Below are 26,551 nucleotides of genomic sequence, written 5' to 3'. Positions count from 1 at the left end.
AAACTACACATTGACCTGGTTTAGATGTAATGCTAAACAATGGTTAGTGTTGTATTCATGAGTGTCAGGTCCATGTGATCCCCCTTCCCTTTCCTCCTCTGGTTGAGTCACATGGAGACTCAAAGCCTTTGTTTCCCATTAGCTCAGTTTAGCATAACATCCAAGCACTAAAGTGTGGTTAATTCTAACTATGGTTTATTGAAACAACGCAACTTCATAACCCATGGCTTAAAGTTGACTTGTTTCACCATAGTTAAGACTAACCACAGGTTGGCTAGGTTTGGACATAGTGTTTTCAATGTTTTAAATATTATTAATGTTTAGTATTGTATTAATTTTATAGTTTTATTTATTTATTTATTTTTCTTGCTATGTTGTTCTTTGGTTTTATGATTGTAAATTGCTCCAAGGGCATTTGCCAGTTGGGTGGTATAAATCAAGTAAATAAATGCTAGACTGCAGTTAGTTAAAAAAGAAAGTGAAGGCTTCTCCTCCTCCCAGCTGTGCTAGAGCATAGTGTCCATGAGTGAGCAGGGGATGCTTGTCAGAGTTTATGATACCACAATAGGAATATAAGAATGACTCTGATGCATCAGACCAAGGTTCATCTAGTCACTAAATGAACCTCAGTCTGACTCAACAAAGTCATTCTAGTAAGTCCAACATTCTGTTCCAACAGTGGTCAACCAAATCAGGTGAATTTTGGATGCCTAAGCAGCACAAAGGGTGCGTAAGTGGGAGGATCTGAGCCCATGACCTTTCATAGCTTCCCTCCAGCTAGGAGGGCACATGTATAGTACCAACTTGCAGGTGGGTGGGTCTGGCAATGGGCTGTAAAGAACTAAGCAAAGAAAAGGGACACTTCAGCCCCCCCCCCATTTGCATGTTTTTTTCCTCTTAAAATCGGTCCCCATTCCCCAATTTATACATTACTGGGGTAGACTCAATTTAAATAAATTGATCGGCTACTATCATGTGTAGTTTGAGTCTAAGTCTGATTGATTTCAGTGGAACTTGCTTCCTTTCATATAAAGTATTTAGTACCATGTATCATTGTAATACATTTTGATAAATCTGCCTTTGTGCTATTTTGTTTATTTCCTTAGTGAATGTATCTACCACCCTCCAATTGCTATTTTCAGGCCTATGCTGCATCCTTATGCATGGAACACCATATATATGACCCCCTCTAACTATACAGGAGTTCTTATCAAAGTATTCTGGGACGGATAGTCACATACTTTAGAGAGAATTCAGTTTCTCAGAGGGGTGTGTGTGTGTGTGTGTATACATACACGCATGCATATCTGTGATTTTATTTTAAACTTGTGGGGATGAGCTACAATCCACCACACCCTTGGTTCAAGAGAGGCAAATGAGACAGCAAGAAGTGTTTTATATTCCTAGGTTTTGCCACAAGATGTCACTGAACATTGGTTTTTAATGCACTGTAGCAGCTATATCCATGGGTTGAACTGACTTCTAAAATGTAGGCACAGTGTTTATGGAAGAGAAATAAAGAAGATGCTTTGAAGAGCATGTTGAATTAGCTAAGAACAGTGCCATACCTTTTTTTATTCTGCCTTGTGAGACCTGGGACAAAACCAAAGTAAGTAGGCCACTGTTGCCAGCCCATAAATAATAATACTGTAAATCTTGAAACAATTGTACCAGTCCTGGCTCCAGGTTTTGGAGGGCCCTTGGGCAAGTCACCCTCAATGGGCTCCCTCCCTCAGTGAGTCTACTTTCTCACCACCGTTGTCACCAGCTGCTGTTGCTCCTCCTCCTCTTTCTCACCATGGCCACCACGTGCTTGCTTGACAGGCAGAGAGCCAGTGAGCAATCGGGCAGTGGCATCTCCTCCTCCTCCTTCTCACCACCACCATTGTCTGGGCCAGAGCGAGAGGCGGGTGAACAAGCAGGTTGCCATGGTGAAGAAGAGAAGCAATTCCAGAGGGCTCCTGCCAGTGGGCCCCTGCTGGTGGAGCGTGGGCCCTCGGCAGGTGCCCAACCATGCCTGCCCTTGAATGTGGCCCTGAGTTGAACTATATATCATTCCTGTGTAATAGGTGGACTGGAAAACCCTAGCTGTGGTGGAAATTGGAATCGTGTTCAGTGTTTTTCTTTAAAGGGGGGATTGCATTTCAGTACTGAAGAGGGGAAGCTTGCAACCTGGCAAAAACGAAAGAAAACATTTTTAATGGTTGTGAAATAAATAGTAGGGGCAGTAGCACTGTAGGTATTCACTCGGTTTTGTTTTAGCTTCAATTGCTCTTGTGCGTGAGTGGTACTGGAGGGTAGCACTCAACTTCTAAAGAGTAATCCCATACAATAAAAACATAAAAGAAAGTCAGGAAATGAAGCAGGATAGGGAAAGTCAGAAAATGAAGCATGGTAGGGATGCATTGTATCACTGGTGATACACAGACATTGAGCTTCTCCACACGGAGGTCTTTTGTCCTGCGATTTTACTGGGGCCTCTGCTTCTGGAATCTTTCCAGGATCAAGATAAGCCCTTTACATGCACTTCTCTTCCCCCTCCCTTTCCTCCCTTTATCTGCTTGTTCTATATGTTCAATTTCTACAGCCACTAGATGGTGCTGTAGTCTAGCTCCTCTTATTGCAGGATTTCCTCTTTATACTTAGAAATGGAAAACATTACTAGTTTAATTACGTTTTAAATTAATCTGCCCAAATGCTTGGAAAACATGAGAGGGGCACTGGTGGTTCCTGACGCCATGTAACTGACTTGCAAACTTCCATGAGTGGCCAATCACAACTGTGAAATATCTGTTTGGTGCCTATGATGTGCATGAAAACAGATTCCACACAGCACAACTATAATTGCTTTATGCTATCAGGGGGATGGAATCGTACTTTTCCCCAAGAAGATACCGTGGTCTCTTGGCAATCACCAGGCTCCCTGCCCCTCCTGAATTTTAATTTATTTCTTAAGATGTTTTAAAATTTTTAACTGGGAGGCTAGCATGTTGTGAAGCAACTCCTTCTAGCACCACCATTTTGAGTTCAAAGTTCAAAGTTTGAGTTGAGTTCAAAGGGGTGTTTTTGTGTTTTGGAGCTCAGCCCCTACCTCTGTCTTGGGCTTAGGTTCTTGGGCTAGTTACTTTTCTTTTAGTTTCTCTATTCTGTCTTATGAGAAATGAGTGTTTTGTGACCAGCCATGCCCACATGGCAGCTATTTTATGAAAGGGCAAGGCCCCCTACCCCATGGCAGCCATCTGTGAGAGTACCCATGACACTCTCACAAAATTCCAAATGACTCAAAAAGGTTGGGTACCCCTGGTCTAAACAAATACTGCCAGACTTTAAAAAAGGATATACCTTGTCATATAGTCTTGTAAAGCTCCTAAGGCAGCTTCCAAAATAGACTGATGTTTTATAAGTAATTTTATTTACGTAAAGTCCAATTCAAAGTTTAACTAACATACTAAAAACAACAACAATGAAAACTAAATATTTTACACAAAAGTGCAGTACACATTTATGGAAAAGTATATGAATTCCCACTTTGCACTTTACAAAGGAAGTAAAGTCCTCTCCAGCACCTCTCTCGTACTTTCCAAGCATTTTCATAGCTTAATTTGAAACGGAAATAATGTAGTAACCAAAGGATCCATTTTTCATTTTGCCTTGAAAAGAGGAAATCCTGCAATAAGAGGAGCTAGATCACAGTGCCATCAAGTGGCTGTATAAATGAAACATATAGAACTTGTAGATAAAGGGGGGAAAGGTAGGGGGAAGGGAAGTGCATGCAAAGGACGATCTTAATCCCAGAAAGAATCTAGAAGCGAAAGCTCCAGTAAAATCGCGGGACAACAAGTTTCTGTGTGGAGAAGCCCACACACTCCCACACTACCCCACCCCATTCAAGAAAATATTATTTAATGTGGCTGTGGCAGGCATTAATAACCAAAGCAATTCCACGACCAAATTGCGTAAGGAAGAACTGTTGCTCATAAATAAGGAAGAAGTTGCTGCAGTGGCTGGCTTTAGGTACTCCACAGGAACTCAGCATGTCCCCCCCCCACACACACACTATTTAATAAAAAATAGAATGCATGGCTGGCAGGCAGCTTAAGTGATAAGAACAATGATATTGCCTTGCAGTAGTCCCCTAAGGTTACAGTCTTTTGTAGAAGTAGATACTTGATAATGAAGCAAACCTCTAGTTCTGTTTCCACTACCATAGATCTCCCCAGCCCAAACTGCTTAGCAACCTCACGGTAGAACTCCAGGTTGGATAGCCACCATACAGCAATAGCCACACGCTCCTCAGTTGAGATGGCTTCACGCATTCTGGTTCATTGCTCTGGAGTTATGGATGGAGCAGATCTGCAATTGCGAAGAGGGTTGCTTTTGTCATACGGAAATTAGCAAGCTACTCTTCAGCACCCCCAAATCCAAGTGCATCTCGGTACCACCATTCCCTAGTTCTGGGATAGACCCACAGATTGGACTGACAGGAGCATCAAGTTCCTCCTCCAGTGCTGCCATCTCCTGCTCTGCAAATGTATATTATGTTGCTACACCATAGTATCCCAGACAGCACACAATGTATACTTTAAGTAACAGGAGTATTGAATGCAGATCCATGGCAGAGATAGCAAAGCAAGCAAATTACTGTCTGAGAGCACACCTGCTAAAGAAATGCAACAAGATGCCATTACAAACATCTGGAATAACAGTCTTACATACTTTCTCCCAGCTTTTTTAAAAAAGCTATGTGCGCAGGTGAGTAGTGTAAAAAAAAGTGGTGTAAGGGTGGGGAGGAGGTGTCAAGGGCAAGCAACAAAAAGGTGGATCTGCATCTGCTGCACCACAAACTGCTACACCCACAAATGCGGACAGGAGACAGCATTATATACCAAGATAAAAAAGGAAAATATGGGAGGCTGCTGCAATGTGATAGAACCCATGACATTCCACTTCTAAACCAAAACCGCTATATAGACAAGCTGTGCTGACAAGAATACCGCTGTTTGATCAAGCCCACAACTCCCTGTAAGCAAAGTGATGATGTTTTCAGGGCCCCTAACGTTACCAATCAAAAGATATTGTGCAGCTATTCCATCTTTTCTTCCTTAACATCTTGTGTATGCGTGTATGTGTACGTGTGTAAAGAAACAAGACAGAAGAAGCAGTGGGAAAACACAAGACGGTTACAAGTGTTGGGGGGGGGGGAAATGTCGTCTAGACCCTCCATTCTGTGAATGAAACAAGGCTTTCCATGAATGAAGGAGGAAAAGTCTCATCTGGAAGCACCCACAGAAACAAACTACAGCATCCTTACGTTACTGGAGCGGTGTAGGAAGAAACCACAGGAAAGCAGCTCCTGTAGTAATGCATGCATCGTTAGGCAGAGTACACATGCATTGCTCCACACCAGCCTTTGCACATTGCACTGGGAAAATAAGCACAAACGCCTAAGCCTTCTGATTACCTTACCATGAGCAAATGTGCCCCAAAGTATATTTAACAGTGACATCTCTGCTTGCTATTTTAAGGTGTACCTTGTTTTAATGCTGTTACACAGTCCTTTTTCTATTTGTTATTAATTAATAATATTTATATACTGCCTTTCCACAAATGTCACCAAGGCAGTGTACAAATAAAAACCGTAGCCCATAAAACATAAAAACAATAAAACCATATTAAAACATTATGGAAACAAATTAAAACCACTAAAACCACTATAACACACAATTTAAAATCCCAAATTAAAAAGATGTGTTTTAAGTTCTTTCTGAAAAGCTAAAGGAGAGGGAAGTTATCTCAGCTCTGAAAGAAGAGGATTCCACAATTCGGGAGCAATGCAGGAGAAAGCCCTTTCATGTCTGTCCCATAAATGGGCCTCTGCAAATGAGAGTGTCCTCAAAATGGCCTCTCCTGCAGAGCCTAATAACCAGACAGTTTCATATTGAGACAGGAGGTCTCATATCCTTCCAATATTCTCCTCATACTTAGCAAAATTGCCTCACTGAGATTGAAAATAGTTTTCTTTTCCAGTCCTCTGAAACCTATTCTTAGACTTGCCGGATGTGCAGTCAGCTTCATTCCTCACAGTCCCCATACTTTCAAAGTGCACATCTATCTTAATTTTAGCAATTTCCTCCAGCAAAAGCAAGTTATAATTAATAATCTCCTCAGTTTTGTTGCCAAGGAATTCTGGCCATCACCCTATATTTTCTAAGCAGGGTTTTTTCCCCCTGCGTAAATGCATACTTCTGTATTTGTTCACACATCGTTTTGTCTCTGTGACATTTCATGTCTGCTGCCATCAAAGAGATGAATCTCGAGGGAGAGGGAGACCGGACATTTTAAAAGGTTTTTCCCTTTAATTTTAAAATCTGGGTTGGATCCAGACTTGGTTATATTTAGAGTACACCCAATGAAATCAATGGGACTTAAGTTTGTCATGATTAACTTAAGTCTTATTGATTCAATTTTAATACTCTTAAGTATTACTAAATCTGGATCGAACCCTCTATGTTTAAATAGAATATGTTTTCCTATGGTCAGAATTATCAACTTAAATGATATAAATATTATTCTCATATTATATCCCTTCCCCTTAGTTTTGGAACCTTGGGATCCTTGTAGCTATGGCAAAAATGTCAAGTTGCAGCAGTGGCCAAAAATGCCTTCCACCAACTCCACCTCTAGACTAGACTTCTGCAATCTGCACATTTGGGGTCTGCCCATGAAAACTGCTTGGAAGTTTCAGCTGCTGCAGAATGTAGCAAACTGCCAGGAGCGTATTGAGCTAGTTCTTGATATATCCATTGGCACCCTGTGTTTTTTGCAGACACAATTCAAGGTATTGGCTATGCCCTATAAAAACCCTTAGCAGCTTACTTATGCCCAACATACTTTAGAAATGACCTCTTACTTTGTGCCCCTTTACAGTCTCTAAGATCCACTGAGAGTAGTGAAACCATCTATTCATCAGGGTCAGAAAGCACTGGGGCAAAGAAAGGCAGTTTTGGTGGCTGTTCTCCAGTTATGGTACTCCTTCCCACTTCTGACTCTCCTAAGAGCATTTCTACACCAGGCTAAAATCCTGCAACTTCACTGGGATTTTCTGCTTCTGTTTTAAATGCAGGATCACGATGGGCCCCCTTTACATGCGCTTCCCTTTCCCCTGTTATCCACATGTTCTATATGTTTCATTATACAGCCACTAGATGGCAGTGTGGTCTAGCTCTTATTGTGCAACTTTCTCTTTTCACAAGGAAACTCAGCACACTGTAATTTCATAGCTCATTATGTCCCATCTTTAAAAAAATGGGATAAAGGTCATTTAGTGCCAGAGACACCCTGGAGGTTGACAACATCATGTAAAGGACCTGCTAACTTTTGTGAGTAACCAATCTCAGTCACAGGATAAAAGCCCCATGTGGAGAAGCCCGAAGGATCTTCTTGAAGCACTGCAAGATCTACTTGTTGAGGTTCATGAACAAGGCAGGAAAGGATGAAGTAACAATGAACGTGATCCAATTTTTACTCTATTCTGTAAGGGGGTTACTTTTGTCACCTTCCCCAAGCTTTCAGGTGGGGCAGGCTAAAAATCTAAAGGAGTATTACAGCGGGAGTGTTGCAGATTGTTGGGGCTCACCACCGTGTCCCCATCTTCCCCAGCTTTAGTAAGGTCTGAGTCAGAACATCCATCAGCACTGGAGCCCACACATCACATCTTTGATGAGGACTGCTCACTTGCCAGTGGGCCAAAGAGTGGCTTGAGCCATTATTGTGGCTGGCTGAGGGAGAGGGGGTGGATGTCTGGAGATACTGGGCCCTTCAAAAGGCCAGAAGACATATCAGAGAGGGTGGTTACCAGATGGAAAAAGTAAGGGAGAGAGGGCATGAAAGTACGAGGGAAAGGAGGAGGAAGAGAGAAGAGAAACAGGGTTCCTTCACACTGAGCTTTTATCCTGAGATTGAGATTGCTCCTTCATGGAAGTTTGCAGGCTCTTTACATGACGCCGTGATCATTCAAGGTGTCTCCTGCACTAAATGCCCTTTGTTCCATTTTTAAACAGATCGCAGATAATGAGCTATCAAATTACCCCATTGTGTTCCGCTTCAGTTTCCTCTGTGAAAAGAGTAAAAGCAGCAAGAAGAGGAGCAAGATCAATGAAAGATAATGGAAGACTCAGATATGGGGAGAAGGAGAGGGAAGGAGTGGGGGAAAAGGAAGCACGTGAAAAAGGGAGTCATTGTGATCCTGCATTTAAAATGGAAGCAGAAAGCCCCGTCTTAAATACAGGATTTTAGGCTGGTGTAGAGATGCCCACAGAGAAGATTGCTGGGAAGAAGGAAAGGCAGAGAAAAAGATCAGAAAGCAAGGGAGCCACTACATTATGCCAAATCTTTTTCTGATTTGTGCGATTAATATTGCTTCCTAGAGTTCTACTACTGTGGCACCAACTTATATGGCTTCTGTTCAGACTCCCTATGGTAATTTTAGCTACTATTTATATTGTCCATGCTACCAGATCAACAGCTATGTGTCATTTGAAACTCTCTATGGGCACTATTTATATTGTTCTAAATTCTGTCTATGTGCAATTTCTTACTGCTTGGATATACACACATTTTCTTTGGTCACTTGTTACTTTACTTTACTTTTTTTTTTTTACGTTTACCAATATTTTGTCTACTTGGCAGGAATATCAGCTCCTTTTTTGTTTGCTTCACATGCTTTCATTTTGTTATTTGTTTTTCCAGGATGTTCCTGCTATGTTACTGAACGTAACTTCTCCATTTATAGAAATCCTATTATTAGTTGTTGAGGCACTTACCATTTAGCTATTGCCATAAAAGTCTCTCTCTCTCTCTCTCTCTCTCTCTCTCTTTTCAGTAAAATCCAGAGAACGGAAGAAAAATCCATTTGGCAAAATATGTCAAGTTGATGTTATGGATGGATTTACCATTTAAGTCACACCAGGGATGCTAACTAACATCTGTCAAAACAAAAGGCCAATTTGTTTGCTAAGCAAGCTCAGAAACAAAATATATCTACTCTTAACTTCCTGTTCATTGTTCTGTAGGAAAAGCTGAAATAATCACTGGTTTTTGTAATAATAATAATAATAATAATAATAATAATAGAAATCAGTGTAGTTCAAAATGTATTTCAGAAAGCACCAACACAAAAAGCATTGGGTAGTCATAATATTTGCTTATTGCTTATTGTATACCTAAAATCATAGACTGGTAACAGAATATCCTTATGCCATATACATTTCCCTCCTTGCTTCTCCTACCAGCGATTTACTCTGAGTCGGGTTCTCCTTGGTATAGTTGCTGTGTGCCCCAACCCCCGCATTGACCTTGGGTATGCTAGCCCTGCCCAGGGGTGTGCCTTTCACCCTGACCCCCATCAAGGGGTGTTTCCTGTGTGTTTCCTGTCCCTGCACAAACTAATTGGTGTTTCCTCAGAAGTAACTCCCATTGTGCTGGATGAGGCTTGCTCTCTAAATGCCCACATCAGAACTTACAGAGATCCCCTCAATTGACATGGCACAGTTTAAAGCCCAATTGCTTCAGTGCGGTAAAGCGCGATCTCAAGGCTCTGATTCTCCTTTGTTTGGTTTATTGCCTCAGGAAGTAGACCCTTTGTTATAGAGATCCTGCAGGTTAAAATGGGGGCTGGTTTCCGTCTTTGTGTTTGCTGCTTTCTTTCCCACAACAAACCCATTAGCGTCTCCTCAGAAGTAACTCCCATTGTGGTAAATGAGGCTTGCCCTCTGAATGCCCACATCTGAACTTATAGAGATCCCCCTCAATTGACATGACACAGTTGAAAGCCCAATTCCCTAAGTGCGGTAAAGCTTAATTCTCCTTACGCTTTACCGCACTTAGCTCTGATTCTCCTTTGTTTGGTTTATTGCCTTAGGAAGTAACTACTTTGACCCTTTGTTATAGAGTTCCTGTGGGTTAAAATGGGGGCTGGTTTCCCATCTTTGTGTTCTCCCCTGCCTTCCCCAGCACAAGCATATGTGTGTCTACTCAGAAGTAACTCCCATTGTGCTCAATGAGGCTTGCTTCTGAAATGCAGGTGCATCTGGACTTTCAGGGGAAAGGAGAAAGGGGCGAGGGGAGCCTCTCTTATTGGTTGAGCAGCCCCTGCCAGTCAGATGACATTCACTCCAACCCCCACCAGGAAGTATGTTCTACCTGCTTGGAGCCCTGCATGGAACAAAGCGCAGCAAAACTGATTCCTTTTATGAAAAAAATCTGGTACTCCTCCATTATCTTCTCCTTCCGTTGCCGTGGAGACACAGCCCTGGTGCTCTGCTGCCAAGAGATAGGCAGGAGGGAAGTTGATATAGGGATGAGGTTGCCTTTTCTTGATTCAGAACATGAGACCCTGGTGAGAGAAGGATCTCTTTCTGCTGCTTGAGGGTGGGCTGTTCAAAGTGCCTTATGGTGGTTGTTTTCCTTCCCCTTTTTTGCTGTGAATTTGCTGTGGATGATGTTATGTCTCTTAACATGAACTGCTTAGTGAACTGTTTAATGTGAGCATAATGTTGATATTATTGGTACTGGATATTGTTAACTCACTGATTGGTATGCCTACTGCTTATGTAAATTTTTGACATGTTTTAAATGAATTGTAATCGAGTTAATATTGTATTGTAATGTACTATAATTGTAGCTATTGTATTTGTTTTTGTGAACTGCTTTGAGCACAATGTCTTGTGGGAAATGCAGTACACAAATAAATTGACTGTGATTGTGACTGATCCTATTAATCCTTGCAACAACCCTGAAAGTGGGGTTAGACTGAAGATCCTATGGCCGCTAGACACTGTCTAGAGGGCCATGGGATTTTTCAGTTTCTGGGAACCAAGGTTGGTTCCCAGAAACCATGCTCCCTTCCCCCTCATAGCCAGTGTGGTTCTATCTGTACTGGCTAGGTCTCTGTGCTCGGAAATGGAGCATGGAGACAGGGAAGAGGGGGCGATCCAGGGGGCGGGGTGAGGAGGAGACTGCAGAAGCCACATTACACAGCTTCCTATGCACCGTGCTGCCTCACCCTCCCTCCCTCTCCGAAGCTCCCTGGCTAGACAGGCCAAAAATGCAGGGCAGCCAGAGCACAGAGGTGAGGATCACCTCTGTGCTCTGGCCACCCTGCACTGGATAGTCATCAGCCTCTGAGTTTGGAGGCTGACAACTATCTCCATAGTATTGCACCCTAATTTAATTTTGGTATGGAGAAAACATAGTGTGTGAAATGTCCCTAAAGCCAGATTGTGTATCCACATTACCAATGTTAGTATTAACAGTGGTCTAGCCCTGGGCCACATTCAGTGGTACACACTTCGTTCATGGGGAGCACTGAATTGTCCAGGCTTGTTTGGCTATCCTGTTGCCCTGCATAAATGCAGAGCTTATGTTCCTCTGCAGCTGCAGTTCGCAACAAAAGATTAGTGTAGTGGGCAAGCTGTCTTTAGAGGAAGGTCATCCATAACTATTATTGATCTTCTTACTGATGAGCACTATGTGATAAGTTCCTAAGGGACCCCAGGACCCACCAGAATAGAGTGGCCTGGTTCACACATAACAACTCAGAATATGGGTTAGGTATGGGTTGTTGTCCATGGGGTCACAAAGAGTCGGACTCGACTTAATGACTGAACAACAACAAAATGGGTTGTTGTTGAATCATGGGTTGTTGTTACTTGTGAACTCTGCACTATGGTTTAATTATGGGTTGTTAACCATGAACAACCCAGAGTATACAACCCAACAACAAGGTTCTCTTCCAGGATGTGTGTGGTTAACAATCCATAGCTGAACATAGTGCAGGGTTCGCACATAATGATAACCCACGATTCAATGACAAACCATACTCAACCTGTACTCTGAGTAGTCATTGCATGCAAACCAGGTCAGTGGGAAAACCACTACTGCAGAACATTGCAGAGGTTGAAGACAGGTACTCACTTCCTCTTATTCTTGGTTCCAATTCTCACTGCTGATCCAAATACTGAAATGGAAATGGCACTTTAGGTGACTCTGCACGAGTGATTTATTGCACGCGTGTGATCGGCCACTCATGGAAGTTTGCAGGTTCCTTTACATGACGTCATCAACCTCCAGGACACCTCCCATGCCTTTTCCTATTTATCCCACTTTCAAAAAGATCAGAGATAAGCTGGAATATTAAAAAATGCAGGATATTGGCAGTGTAAAATGCTGGCATAGCTATATGAACTTGCCAGGGAAGGACTTTCCTCGATTCAAGCCAAGTGTCTGCCATGTAAATGCTTGAGCACGTTTCTCAATTGGAGGGAGAAGAGGGGAAAATGCCGCCCTGCAATGAAGGGAGGCAGCTCTGATCCCCCACCCCACCAAACTCAGAATCAACATCCTCTCTTGATTCAAAGCACCCCATTAAGTTCAAAGGGGCTTACTCCCAAGTAAGTGTGCCTAGGATTGCAGATTTACAGCACAATCTTATGTCTACTCAGAAGTAAGTCATAGCGTTTCTGGGGTCTGCAAGGAAACAGTACAGCACAAGTTAAACAACAAAAGCAAGACTCTTCCCCCTACTCCTTTGCACACATGCCAGGGAGGGAGGTGCTCCCTCAGTTCAAACCATGTGTCTGCCGTGTAAAGGAATGCCTCCTAATCTGGCAAAGAAACCGAAAGCAGAAAGCCCCAGAAAGGATGCAGGGTTTTTTTTGCTAATGTAGAGACACCCTTAGTTTAACAGGCACACAGCTATAAAATATTGGCTTGCACAGCAATACAGTTTTGCCTTCTCCTTATTTTCCCACTCAAAATAATTGGTAACATACTTTTCTCTAATAATATGATGAAAAGTGGTTGGAGAATTTGAGCAAACATTTTTCAATAATTTTCTGAAAGTTTGTTTTATTTTGCATTTATTGTTCTTCTTGATCAATTGCCAGTGACTGGAACTTTATTAATAGTGTTAATGGGAAAAAGAAGGGGCAATGCTCAAAAACAGAGCTTCAATTTGTGAATTGAAAATATAGTTATTTTTACCATGGCTACAATGATCTAATAGATGGGTACAGTTCTTATTATTATTCTTGTTTGGTTTGTTATTTTAACTGTCCTTTGTGGTTAAATAGTATCATGAAAAACAAGGTTCTTTTCCCATTTTCTGTCAACTTAGAAGGTAAACAATGTGACATGGAACAGATAATAGATCTCCCAGCTGTATTCAGAGTCCAGGTAACTAGAAATAAAAGAGGAGTCAAGAGTTGAAATTACTGGATTAACGTATGTCACACCAAAATATTTCTCTCCCGGCTGGGGGGGGATCTTCAAAACAACAAAATGAGAAGCTCATTAGAGTATTATCCACATTTTCATGGTCCATACGAATAGGGATTACGAAAGTCACTTACCTTTCGCGGATTATGTTGATGGTGGGGGGGGAGGCGTTCCGTCCCTCCCCCTGGAATCCTCGCCGGGGGGGGAGGCGCTCCGTTCCTCCCCCCCGGAATCCTCCGCAGCCGGCTGTGCTCCGCGGCAGCTCCACGGAGCAGCCAGCCAGGCCCAGCGAGGCCAGAGCCGTCCGCAGCCGAATTTCTGACTGCGGAGGGCTCTGGGTAAAACAAAAAACAAAAACGCGTACGCAAATGGCGGCGGCTACGGCCGCCGCCATTTGCATCCCTTATTTTTGTCGTCTGAATCTACGTAAATATTTACATAAGACTATGTCGGTGAAAATAAAGGGGAACGCAAATAGCGTAGTGGGCGCTATTTGCATCCCTTTTCGATTCACCATTTTAGCCTACGTAAATCTACGTAAAGCCGCTACGCTATTTGCGTTCCCCTTTATTTTCCCCGTCATGGTCTATGTAAATATTTATGTAGATTCAGACGGCAAAAATAAGGAACGCAAATGGTGGTGGCCGTAGCCGCCGCCATTTGTGTACGCGTTTTTTTTTTTTTTAAACCCACCCAGCCATGATAGGCTACGTAAAGATTTACGTAGCCTATCACGTCTTTTTTTTTTTTTTTACAAGCCTGGAAATGGCGGCAGCGGCGGTCGGTCAGAATACCAGCTGCCGCTGCCGAAACCGCCACCGGAGCTGCCGCTGCCACCCTGAAGATCCGCCCCAGGTAAGTCTCGTCCCGGGGGGGATCTGCGGGGGGGCGGGGGGTGGTAGGCCGTTCCGCCACAGATTTCGGGGGGCTGAATGCACTGGCATTCGGCCTCACCGAGATCCGTGGCGGAATTCTCTGCCATCCCTACATACGAAACAAGAAAAGCTGAGTGTACCGTACCTTTAAAATCTGGTTTTCACGGGTAACACAGCACTTGAAAGGACAATACGTCTGGGTTGGGTTGGGTTGGGGGGAATAGAACCGAATGTCATCAACCAGGAAGGGGCTGCTCAATCAGTGAGAGAGGCTTGTTTCCCAGCCCATGTCCTGGCTCCTCCCTGCTATTACATTATTATGAATGGAGAGTAACTACTTCACAATTCTCTAGAAACAACCCAATTATCCAGTATAGTATCTGAAGGCTTCCCCTGAGAGCATCCCCCCGCCCCCCAATTTTGCTCCATTCCAGCAAACTGTCGTGGAGTTATAGCTTCCACCCCGTTTCTCCTTCTCTGGACACTTTCTCCCTGCTCGCAATTACAGGCTTCTGTGATCCTGAGACCTCACTAGATCGCACTCTGATAAAGCTCTTATGCATCAGAGAAGCGATTTAACACAAGATCGGGGAAGTGCATAATCACTGACGCTAATTACTCCCACTGGCAAAATGGGAGCGCAGAGCAATCCTGAAGGCTCAAAAGAGCACTCTAGGGCTTTGATTTGCTGGAAAGACATGTGAGTTACTTCAGTTACCTAGGTTATGGAGGGCATAGCCAGATGAAAGACATACCTTTTACCTGGGGAGGTAGTGGGCTCTCCCACACTGGAGGCATTCAAGATGAAGCTGGACAGCCATCTGTCAGGGATGCTTTGACTTAGATTCCTGCATTCAGCAGGGGGTTGGACTCAATGGCCTTGTAGGCCCCTTCCAACCCTACTATTCTATGATTCTATGACACCCCTAGGAATGCCCTGATCATACCTAATTTAAAGTGGAGGAAAGGGCACACAGCAGCTGAACCACAGGGGAGCTGAATTAAAGAAGAACAACAGAGTAAAAGTACTTTGCAAAAATGCGGCGTCCCCACAGGTAAACTCTGGGGTGGCTGCAGAGTGGCCATGATGTCATGTGTCCCTAAGGACTTTAAGTGACAGCAGCATTGGAGAAAACCTGCAATGTAGATGGGCCCCGGGCCCCTGGCCTCCTGCAGTTGTAACTGTTCCTAGCTAATACTGACTTTTTCAATATCCACTAGAAAAGTAGGCTTCAGTGGTGCCATTTAGGGATGCGGCTCTCAACCCCCCTATTTTTGTTTCAGGTCACATTTGCTTTAAAAGGGTTGAGTGTTTGATCTACATTTAAAATATTGCTATAGTTATTATCAGGTATTTTAAAAAGTGACTACAAGAAATGCTGTTTAATCTTGTCTGATACAGGTCTTTAGATATAAATCTCAGAATAAATGAATAAAATATATTTGGAAGACTATTATTGGGCATTTTGAAATACTTATGTATGTTTTGCTCTTTTGTTTCTAGTGCTTTATCTTGTTGCTTATAGTTTTATCTGTTCTCTACCTTGGGCGATCTTTGGACAGAAAAGTGGCCTATACATTTTAAAATAAGTAAACAATGGCCAATGAATAAAATGTTTTTTATGTTTTGTTACAAGGCTATTGTCATCTTCAAGTCAATAAATCGCAATGTATTGATATCCTGAGCCTCGGGTGGCGCAGAGTGGTAGGCGGCAGTATTGCAACCGAAACTCTCCCCATGACCTGAGTTTGATCCCAGCGGAAGCTGGGTCCCAGGGAGCTGGCTCAGGTCGACTCAGCCCTCCATCCTTCCAAGGTTGGTAAAATGAGTACCCAGCTTGCTGGGGGAAAGGTAAAGGGGAAGGCAATGGCAAACCACCCCACTACAGTCTGCCATGAAAACACCAGTGAAAGCGGCATCCCTCTAGGAGTCAGCAATGACTCGGTGCTTGCACAGGAGGAACCTTTCCTTTTTTCATTGATATCTAAGGAGCCTTGCAGAGTAAGTAATTCCTAAGCATATAGCAGAGAATGGACTACCTGCCCATTTTGCTTAGTGTTCTTTATAAATGGAAGGCCTACATATAACCACAAGAGAAATCAGTTAAAAAGAATGTATTATTAGCTATACTGCACAATTAACTAACTAGCAAAAAAATTACACAATCACAGGTAATCCCCCACTTCCCATTCATAAAAATCTTCCTAACTTTCATTATAGTAGTTTTAGTTCTACACCATTTTAGTGGTTCTGTTTTAGCTCTCTAAGTACGCTTCTTGTGCACCCCTCAACATTTTATACATCCTCTCAGCTAATCCATCCTTTCTCCCTCCACTCGATTTGTTCTTTTTCTGCCTAGCAACACATGCCTTGTTAGGCTAGGGCTCCTGCCTGTAATGTCACAATGTTGGGGTTCTAGTTTCCATGGGGACAGTGAAATATAAATGATGCCGCAGAGCCCTTTAGGCTCACTTTGAAAGCAGGACTTGCTGGGTTGTGGCTGAATTCACAAAGTTATCTCCAGTGATCTATAGTCTGACACCAAAGTCATGGAGGGAGGAGGTGCCATCATGCCCATCTTCGGGTAAGTGATCAGACCTAAGGAACAGGGTTGGGTAAATTTTTAAAGACTTAAAAAGATATGCAGTGGACCTTTGGGAGTGGACAGAAAAGGACTTGTTGGGATGGATGCAAAGAGGTACTTGGATGTGAAAGAATTAGTAAGGCCTCACTGGGTCTTGCTCCTTACTGAGGCAGGAAAAAAAGCCCCTAGGAAGAACTGAGAGCAACTCAGTATTCTAAAAACCTGGGGTGACGTTTGAGTATGATACCTGAAACTACTACAGTGTGTGGGGAGGGACTTATTAAGGCGGTTAAAGGAGCTTCCTTCCTTTAACCTCTGTTTAATTTCTGTCATATTAAGGTTTTTTATTTATTATTTTATTTAATAGATTTATATACCACTGTCCATATTTAAAAATTTCTCTAAGTGGTTAGAAGTTGACCACTTAGGAAATCATCAAAGTGAATGATCAGAATTTGTCCCACAGCTGTATTACAGCACAAGCTAAATGACGGAGAGAATTAAGGAAGATTAAATAGTGTAACGTTTGTTTAAGGAGGGTTTATTTTTCCCATGGGGAATAATGGGGAGGTCCAGTAACTGCCATCCTCCTCTTGTAACTGTCACTTTTGAATATTCTACTGTGTCTCCTCTCATCCTGGGCATGGGTTTCCAGAAGATTTCCTTGGTGGATAAGGGAAACAATGATTTGGAGGCTTAGTATTTGTTCAGACTTCTCCCTACCCCAGCAGTGGGAATGTTATTTCTGTGGGTGTATATTCAACATCGCTTAGGGACAAAACTACACGTGATGGGACTTGAAGTAGACTTGCCTATAAATACAAGTCTGCCCCCATCACAAGTAAAGTGTTTATGTCTGTTTGGTTGTGGGGTGTGTGTGTGTAGGAATGCAATTTAAAGTATAAAAGTGCTCGTGTGTGAAGGATATTGACTTATCCTTCCTGCCCCCTGCCCCCTCCCATACACAGATTTTCCTCTGAGGTAACACCCTCTCAGCTGGAATTAACATGGCTGGGAGAAGATGGGTGGAAAGAGGCACTGTGGAGGGTTCAATACACACTCCTGCCAATACACACTCCTGGGAAACCCAGGGAGCCTTGGGCGGGATCTCTTAATCTCCAAACTCATTCCATGGGGCTTGAGTCAGGGAGAACAGGGGCTTGGGGCTTCATCTCGGAGCATACCATCATGACTTTACAATATTGACCTTTACATTTTCTTATCCAATCAGGATTTTTCAATATCCACATTTGCCAAGCATCAATATAAGGCAGCTGATCCCCACGGTTATCAACAATCACTTTATTATATACCTTGGACACAACATTTTTTCCCCCCAGCTTCCCCCAGTTGGCCAGCCAACACCAAATGTCACCCACTCCCCATTACAAAACTTTATGAGCTCATCCTTTGTCATCTAGACACCATAATCTAACTTAAACAACTTAAAATTCTTAAGCATGCATCCCAGTGGGTCTTGGCTATGTTCTCCTACGGAAAGTTTTGATCCCATCCTGTCGGCCCTTTTTATTTTTATTTTTTTCTTATCCAACTGCTGCTACTTGAGCAAGGCCCAATTGGACAAGATTGGGAGATTTACACTCCCCAGACGGCCCAGACAGTGCGATCCAACTTACCTCATAGCTCAGCCTCCAAACGACCCCAGAGTCAGAAAGCATTTTGTCCTGTCTTCCAAAGACCGCCACTCGCCTCGTCTCTTCAGGAGTCCTTTGCTAGCCGGGTTGCCAGGCAACAGCTGCCTCAAACCTCACAGTGAACCAAACAAGGTCCAGGGCGCCCTCTGCTTGGGTTGATCCAGCGTTTGTCCAGCTCCCAGGTCACACAGGGAGTCCCATCTGGGTCGCCAGAATTGTTACAAAAATTGTGTTCTTTTCCCTGGTAGACTTTCCAATTTGTTTACCAAGAACGAGAGGAGGCAGAGATCTGGTCCAACATAATTTTATTCTGCAGAATAAGGCAACCTTTGGGGCTAACGCTCCAACAAAGGTCACAATCAAGTGATGTGATCCAAAAGTTTATATAGGCAAGACCTTTGGGGGCTGTCTTATGCTTGCGCTGTACTAATCTCTTTGTCTACCTGAGAGGGAAACAGGCAGCACCTTTTACATATCTAGGCATGCGCAGAGAGGTAGCCTTGTACTCTAGTAAACACATTCTTGGCATTCCTGAGTCTCTGATAAGGCGCTGTGTCTTTGTTTAGAATGGCAATCTCACACAGAGGTAGAATAGACATAGCCTAGCTTATAAAATCATGGGATAACAGACGTATTACAACTGAAATTTCTATAACAGTTCCATTTAAATATGGATTTTCATGAAATCAGGTTTGCTCCTCTGTAGCCAGTAATGTGGTGTATACATTTAAAAAAATCTGTTTGCATGGGGCAAATGAGTAGAATGGGACATCATCAAATGGGTAGGTGCAAGGAAGTGAGGAGGCTTGCTCTCTGCACCCTCTCCCCACTCAGTAAAGCTCTTAAAATCAGTAAGGCTCTGCATACCTTTGCACTTCCATACATAACAGCCTACTTATGCTGCCCTCCCCACGCAGAGAATATTTAAAGGGACAGGCAGCGATTAAGCGCAGGGTTGAAACAGCTGCTTTCAAAGTAGCTCCCCACTGGTGCTCAGTGAATATTTAAAGGAACAGGCAGCAGTTGAGTGCAGGGTCGAAACACTGCCATTTCAAAGCAGCAGGGCTGACTCCCGTCTCCAAGCCAATGAGTTACATCCAGATAGACATAAGTCCCCGCCCCATGCAACTCTTCCCTTCTGCAAATTACTGCTGCTTCCACCAGCCCGCACTGAAGCCAGCTGAGGTCACATGGACTCCTAAACTGCACTGAAGCTGCTGTGATTGGAAAACTTGCAACAAACAGAGTTGTTGTTTTTTAAAGGGGATTTAGGGGTAAATGGATTTAGGACGTCATCTGACATGATGGACTTGAGGGCAGGGCAGAACTGGAGTAAAAGCCTGGTGTAGATGAGCCCTTGGTTGTGAAAATGGCTTCCAATTCTTGGCATAGCATTCTCTTATAGTACCATCTATGGGCTGAGTTTGACTGTCCAGGCCACACAGAGAGGCACTGTCAGACAGTAGCTGCAAATGTGGGAGGGATTTTCAGTTACTTTTCTCAAGGGGTTGGAAAGTCATAAAGTTTTGGGTGGGGGGGGGCTTACTAGAAGAAGTAGTGGCAGCAACAGCATTTCCCTCCACACATACAACCTTTTCTTGCTTAAATGTAATTTTTCCTGCCACTTTAAGTGGCCAGGCTGCTATAGTTGGGGGCCAAGCAGGCCCCCATGTTTATTTTTTATTTTATTTATTCATTTATTTCAGAACATTTCTATATTGCTTTTCTTTCTTTAAAAAAAATCACAAAGTGGTTTACAAGATAAAATCATGATACAATAAAACCAATAATTAAAGCAATAAAACAATGATAAAAACAATAACATCTAATTAAAATAACCAGGGGTGGCTGACAATAGAAGTCAAGATAATGCCTGGGCAAACAAGTGTGTCTTCTGTTGCTGGCAGAAGCACTGCACACTAGAAGCAGACCTGATCTCAATGGCAAGATTATTCCATATGGAGGATGCCAGAACTGAGAAGGCCCCCCTCCTCTCTATGGCAAAATGAACCTCAGTAGACCACAGTATGGTTTGCAAACCCTCCCCCTCAGAACATAGAGGCTGGGGCAGCCAATACAGGAAAATGTGGTCTCTCAGATGTTCCCCACAATGGCTCAGTTGAAACGATGCTACTACATCATGGTGTAGTACTGTTCAAGAGGCATTGTGGGCAAAAAGATGGCAGCCCCCTGAAAACAGCTTCATTTCTCTCCTCCCCTCCCACCCCCACTTCACTGGAGCATTTTCTGTCAAAAGCTTCTGGACAGTGCCAATTTAAGCATGGGTCTCCCCAGCCACATAGAAAGTGGAGGGGGAATTCACTTTTAATAGCAAAAGAGTTGTGTGTAGGAAAAATGCAATCACCTCTTGGAGACCCTCTCTCTAAGCTGTTTTCTCCTAGCAAAGCACACTTGTGGTATTGGAGCTCAGCTGAGGAGAAACATATCTGAGGTAAACAGTTGGGAGGGGGATAAAGTATGGGTTGGGATGGTTTTGCATTCCTCACCCACTGCCCCCTCTCCTTTGTTTTTGAAAACAGACCCCCTCACACTCTGGTCTTTCTACATGATTGGGGTAGATGTTTATAGTACCTATCTTAGGTAGTAGTCAAGTGTGAAGGAAATCAGCTGGATTTTTAAAAGTTTGGTGAACTAACTTGAAGCAATAGAACTAGACACTAGTTTACCACCTTCAGACAAGCGTCTGAACAACACATTCATTGTGAGCTGATGGGAAACATTTGCATAGATCAAGGGGAAATTGGATTTTATGAACTAGCCTTAATATGATGATGGGAGAATTTCTTACTGAACTTCTTGCCAAGAAGTTAGACATTTTAATCAACAGTTAGTACTAAACCAGAATACACCTCTTTAAAATTTAGGGGTTTTTTACTTTTAGTTCCATGTGTGTGAAAACAAAACACCAGACAGGCTATTACGATCAAGGAACTCTGTGATTATTTCCATGATAGCAAACCTAGAGCAATATTTCTGTGATAATTAGTGCAGACTGTATGAGATTACAAACACATTCTGCATGCCAATAAACACCTAGCCTAGAACCACAAGTTTAATTAAAGGCCTATATTTGTACAGTGTAGATTTATAGCAGTGATCCATCCAGAAACTATTCAACCCCTTTTTGTACTAACAAAGGCCCCCCACGTGTTAAACGGAAATTAAACTGATGATTTGGCAAATAAAATGTACATCGTAGCTAAAGGAGCAAACTCATTGATCTGAAACATTGGGGTAAAGATAAATGTAACATTTGAAGTGTGTCAAATGCAGTTTGAAAGTGCCTTGACTGCCCTTAAAACACATACACCTTCTTCTAGTCACACGGGAATAAAACAATTGTACAGATTTCAGCATGAGCTGGGGAAAGATCATTTCCTCTTCCTCCCCAGCTCATGCTGAAATCTGTAGAACTATTTTATCAGAGCTTCCCTTGTGATTAGAAGAAGGTATATGTGTTTAAGGGCAGCTGAGGCACTGAAACTGCCTTTGCCACTCTTAAATGTTACATTATCTTCACCCCAATGTTTCAGATCAACCAGTTGCTTTTTTAGCTAGGACGTGCATTTTTTTTTTTTGCTGAATCATACATCAGTTTAATTTCTCTTTAATGTGTGGTGCAGCACAATCTGATGCATGTCTACTTAGAAGTAAGGGCCACTGAATTCAATGGGACTTACACCCTAGTAAGTGTGCTTAGGATTGCAGCCTGAATATATTATAGCTGCAACTGTGACAGTGTTACAGATCTGTTGGGTGCCTATTTACTAGTCTATTGGCTTTGTAAAGTGAAGGATGAACTTATATACACATCGTCTATGGAAGTCAGACAGCCTACCTGATGCAAGAGGGAAGAGTGACTTGGCAATCCAGTATTTGACTTGCTGGTAACAACATTTGTCCTTACACTGTGGGTGAAGAACTTACTGAGACCGTTGAAAAAATACTACATAGAAAGCTGCCTTCAGAGTCTGATCCGAATTTGGACTGATCCATGCAGCTCAGGATTGTCTACTACACTAACTGGCAGACAGGTGCAGTACAATCCACTGAGAACTTCTACAAAAGCTCCATTGAAATGAATAGTATCATTTCAGTGAGGCTTTTTCAAGAGAACGTCTCATTCCTGTGTTTTTAACGGGGAGAGGTGGGGTGGTATTTGGATTTTCTGCCTCAGCCATCAAACTCCCTTCTTCCCATACATGTATGATTTGGTTGTCTTCCTTGAAATATCTGCAGCACTTTGCTCTATAAGAACTCTCCTGCAGTGTACCTGCTTTGTTTTCTTTCCAAACTGTGGTCTGGATTATGTAGGTTGATCTGTGCAGGGAGAGGAGGGAGGCTGCAGCAGATGATAGGGGCTGGCACGTTCTTCTTTATAATAAATTCACTGCACATGTCCCACAAGCGCATCTTAGTTCTTAAAAACAGCTTCTGGGGCTGAGATATAACAACATTTTTTTTTTTTTTTTGCAAAATTGTCTCTTTTTGCAAGTGACAATTTGTAGTGGCCTCTGAAAAAGGCAATATCTTTCCAAAATGTGTTGGACATATTAAAGCATTTTCAAGCACTTCATAATATCTACTCTGCTGCTTTGTTTTGTTTTTTACATAAATCATACCTTTCCCTGTTGTTGTTGTTGTTGATGTTGTTTTAAGTCCTGATAGACACCAAATATATGTAATGCAGCCCATTGGTCTGGTTGCCAGTGCATCTGATCCAGTTTAAGAAAGCCTGGGTATAAAAGTGAAGTGACATATGTTCTAATTCTCTTTATTTTTGCCTCAAGATCTTATATTGCAGAGTATTTCTGCAACAATGGGACAACCGTATTACACAATGCTATGCTAGTCAAGCTGTGAACAGAACTTCCTTATAATATAGCTTGTTTCTGATGGGGCAGAGAGCAGAGATTCTAGGTTACACAGCATAAGCAAACACGTAACAACATCTTGTCATTCAACAGTATCTCTGGGTATCTTTGGCCATCTTAACATTATTGTGGGTGGTTCATTGATTACAGCTGTCTGAATGGAAGTTCAACTCAGAGCTGCCTACAATATGTTTTCTAAAAAAGAAAAAGCTTTTTAATGATAAAGCTTATTCCAATTATTTATTCATTCATTCATTCATTCATTCATTTCATTTCTATACCGCCCAATAGCCGAAGCTCTCTGGGCGGTTCACAAAAATTAAAACCAAACAGTACACAATAAAACAATTTAAAATATATGGAACATTAAAACCACAATATAACAATACAACCACAATAAAACCTAGCAGCAGTGCAGGAGTTTAAAATACAGATTTAAAACAGCAAAGCTAAAAGTTTAGAAAGCTAAAATGCTAAAATGCCTGGGAAATTAGATGTGTGATTTAAGCACTCTGGAGAAATAGAGCGCAATCCATCAGGATGGAACAGAAATTGAACAGAGTAGATTTGATATTTATTTATTTTATTTATTTCATTTCTATACCGCCCAATAGCCGAAGCTCTCTGGGCGGTTCACAAAAATTAAATCCAAGCAACACACAATAAAACAATTTAAAATATACAGAACATTAAAACCACAATATAACAATCCAACCACAATAAAACCTAGCAGCAGTGCAGGAGTTTAAAATACAGATTTAAAACAGCAAAGATAAAAATTTAGAAAGCTAAAATGCTAAAATGCCTGGGAAAATAAAAAGGTCTTCACCTGGTGCCGAAAGGAATACAATGTAGGCGCCAAGCGAACCTCACTAGGGAGCTCATTCCAGAGCCGGGGTGCCAAAGCAGAAAAAGCCCTCCTCCTAGTAGCCACCCGCCTCACTTCCTTTGGCAGGGGTTCACGGAGAAGGGCCACTGATGATGATCTTAAGTTCCGGGCAGGCACATATGGGAGGAGGCGATCCTTCAGGTAACCTGGCCCCAAGCCGTTAAGGGCTTTGAATGTTAACACCAGCACTTTGAATCGGGCCCGGAAATGGACTGGCAGCCAGTGCAGCTGGAAAAGTACTGGCGTAATATGAGCTCGCAGGCCAGTCCCTGTTAACAATCTTGCTGCCCTATTTTGGACCAGCTGAAGTTTCCGGACCGTTTTCAAAGGCAGCCCCACATATAACGCATTGTAGTAATCCAGACGAGAAGTTATCAGAGCATGGATAACTGTAGCAAGGCTATCTCTGTCCAGATAAGGGCGTAGTTGGTATACCAGCCTAAGCTGATAAAAAGTGCTCCGTGCCACTGAGTTCACCTGTGCCTCAAGTGACAGTTCTGGATCCAAGAGCACCCCCAAACTATGAACCTGATCCTTTAGGGGGAGTGCAACCCCCTCCAGAACAGGTTGAATATCACCTAGCCGGGCAGACGAACCACCCACTAACAATACCTCCGTCTTGTCTGGATTCAGTTTCAGTTTATTAGCCCTCATCCAGTCCATTAGCGTGCCCAGGCACTGATTCAGAACAGTCACTGCCTCACCTGGTTTTGATATAAAAGAGAGGTAGAGCTGGGTGTCATCTGCATATTGATGGCACCTCAGCCCACACCTCCGGATAACCTCCCCCAGCGGTTTCATGTAGATGTTAAATAGCATGGGGGATAAAATAGAGCCCTGTGGAACCCCATGGCACAATTGCCATGGCACAGAGCAGTAATCCCCCTTAATATTAATATTAATATTCTTAATAGAAATATAATATAATTCTGGTTATATTATAAGCCTTCAGAATGTTGTTATTTCATCAGGCTCATTTACAAGACACAATTGGGAAGGTATTTGTAGAGTTCCAAAATGAACACTGATGATCACAGACCCATTTGTGGGTAAGATCCATGAGTGACTAACTCACTAGTTGAATGATGCATTAAACTTGTGAATAGGTCTTGAGGCTTTGCTCTGCGATCACTTGCTGAATAAATTGGGTGTTCATTGTGAGACACAGTAGGATAGTCTGGCCAATTAAAGCAAACTGCGTACGTACTTTGCCTTTTGCAGGAACATGGCTTTTAATGCATGAACATTGTGTGTTTTTCTTGTGTGGAAAAAATCTGATCTGGCAAGCAAATCAGTTCTTTCTTGCTCATAAATGTTGTGCAGCAGGGCTGCCTTTTCACAACTTAAAACATGTTGTATAAAATAAACTACTGACACAGCTTGGCCAACAAATACTGCTTGCCTCACATAAATTTCAGTTGGAACTACGTACCATCACTGGAAGTAAATGTCATTCCTACACATTAGCTTTTACTTCACCACCCCCATCTTTTCTGTCCCAAAGTGTGGAAAACTCCTGCATCATAACATCAGCACTGATTTGGCACTGGAGGAAATTGCTGATTAAAAGACAATTTCCAAGGGCCAAGGGTGCACTGTTCAGTCAGTCTAGACTCCTAGCTCACCTCAATTAAAAGTTAATTTCTTTACAATGTTAATAGAAGGCAATAATCCTATTTACTTTACAACTTGAGGTAAATTTGAACTGATGGCCCCACTTCCTGAAGTCATAGAGAGGTCACAGAGATCATTACACTGGCAGCTAACACTGGCAAATCATTTAGGCTTTGGCAGGCAATCAGTGCTTAGATTTAAACTTAACAAAAGAGCCTGAAGTTGAGGTTTTCATAAATGTTGCTTTCTTTTGTCCAGAAAACAGCCTTCTGAAATATATTCTGTAAATCAAATTATTGCCCACTGGAAGGAAGCAAGAATATCCTGAGTTAGTATTATGTTTCAGCTACTACCAATACTATTTCTGTGATTATTTCTTAAATCTATACGAGTATATCCCAAATTTCTAATAACTGAAGCCAGTTCCCAAGCATAATTTATCTGGGCCTGGCACAAACTTGAAATGAGTCCCACCTCCCCACCACAATCCATTGTCTGTTTTGAAAAAATAGAAGACTGATTGGTCCAACTTTTATTACTCCGTTTAACCTTTCTGTGATTCTGGCTGCCTGTGGAGATTCTTTACATTCTGAAGTAAAAGTTATTAAAATGCTGCGTAAAAGTTATGAATAAGTGTGTTGCATATGTTAGTATACTTATGATTATAAAGGTTATCTGGGAGAGGTGAAAAGGTTACCTCTGAGGCTTAATAGTTACTTTGTCACTGAGGCCTATCATTGGCAGCCTGCCAACTGTCAGTAAA

The sequence above is a fragment of the Heloderma suspectum genome, chromosome 4 (assembly GCF_057233095.1).
Source record: "Heloderma suspectum isolate Gila_16-S chromosome 4, 16-S_ref, whole genome shotgun sequence".
NCBI classification, from domain to species: Eukaryota; Metazoa; Chordata; class Lepidosauria; order Squamata; family Helodermatidae; genus Heloderma; species Heloderma suspectum.
This window is presented reverse-complemented; position numbering follows the sequence as displayed.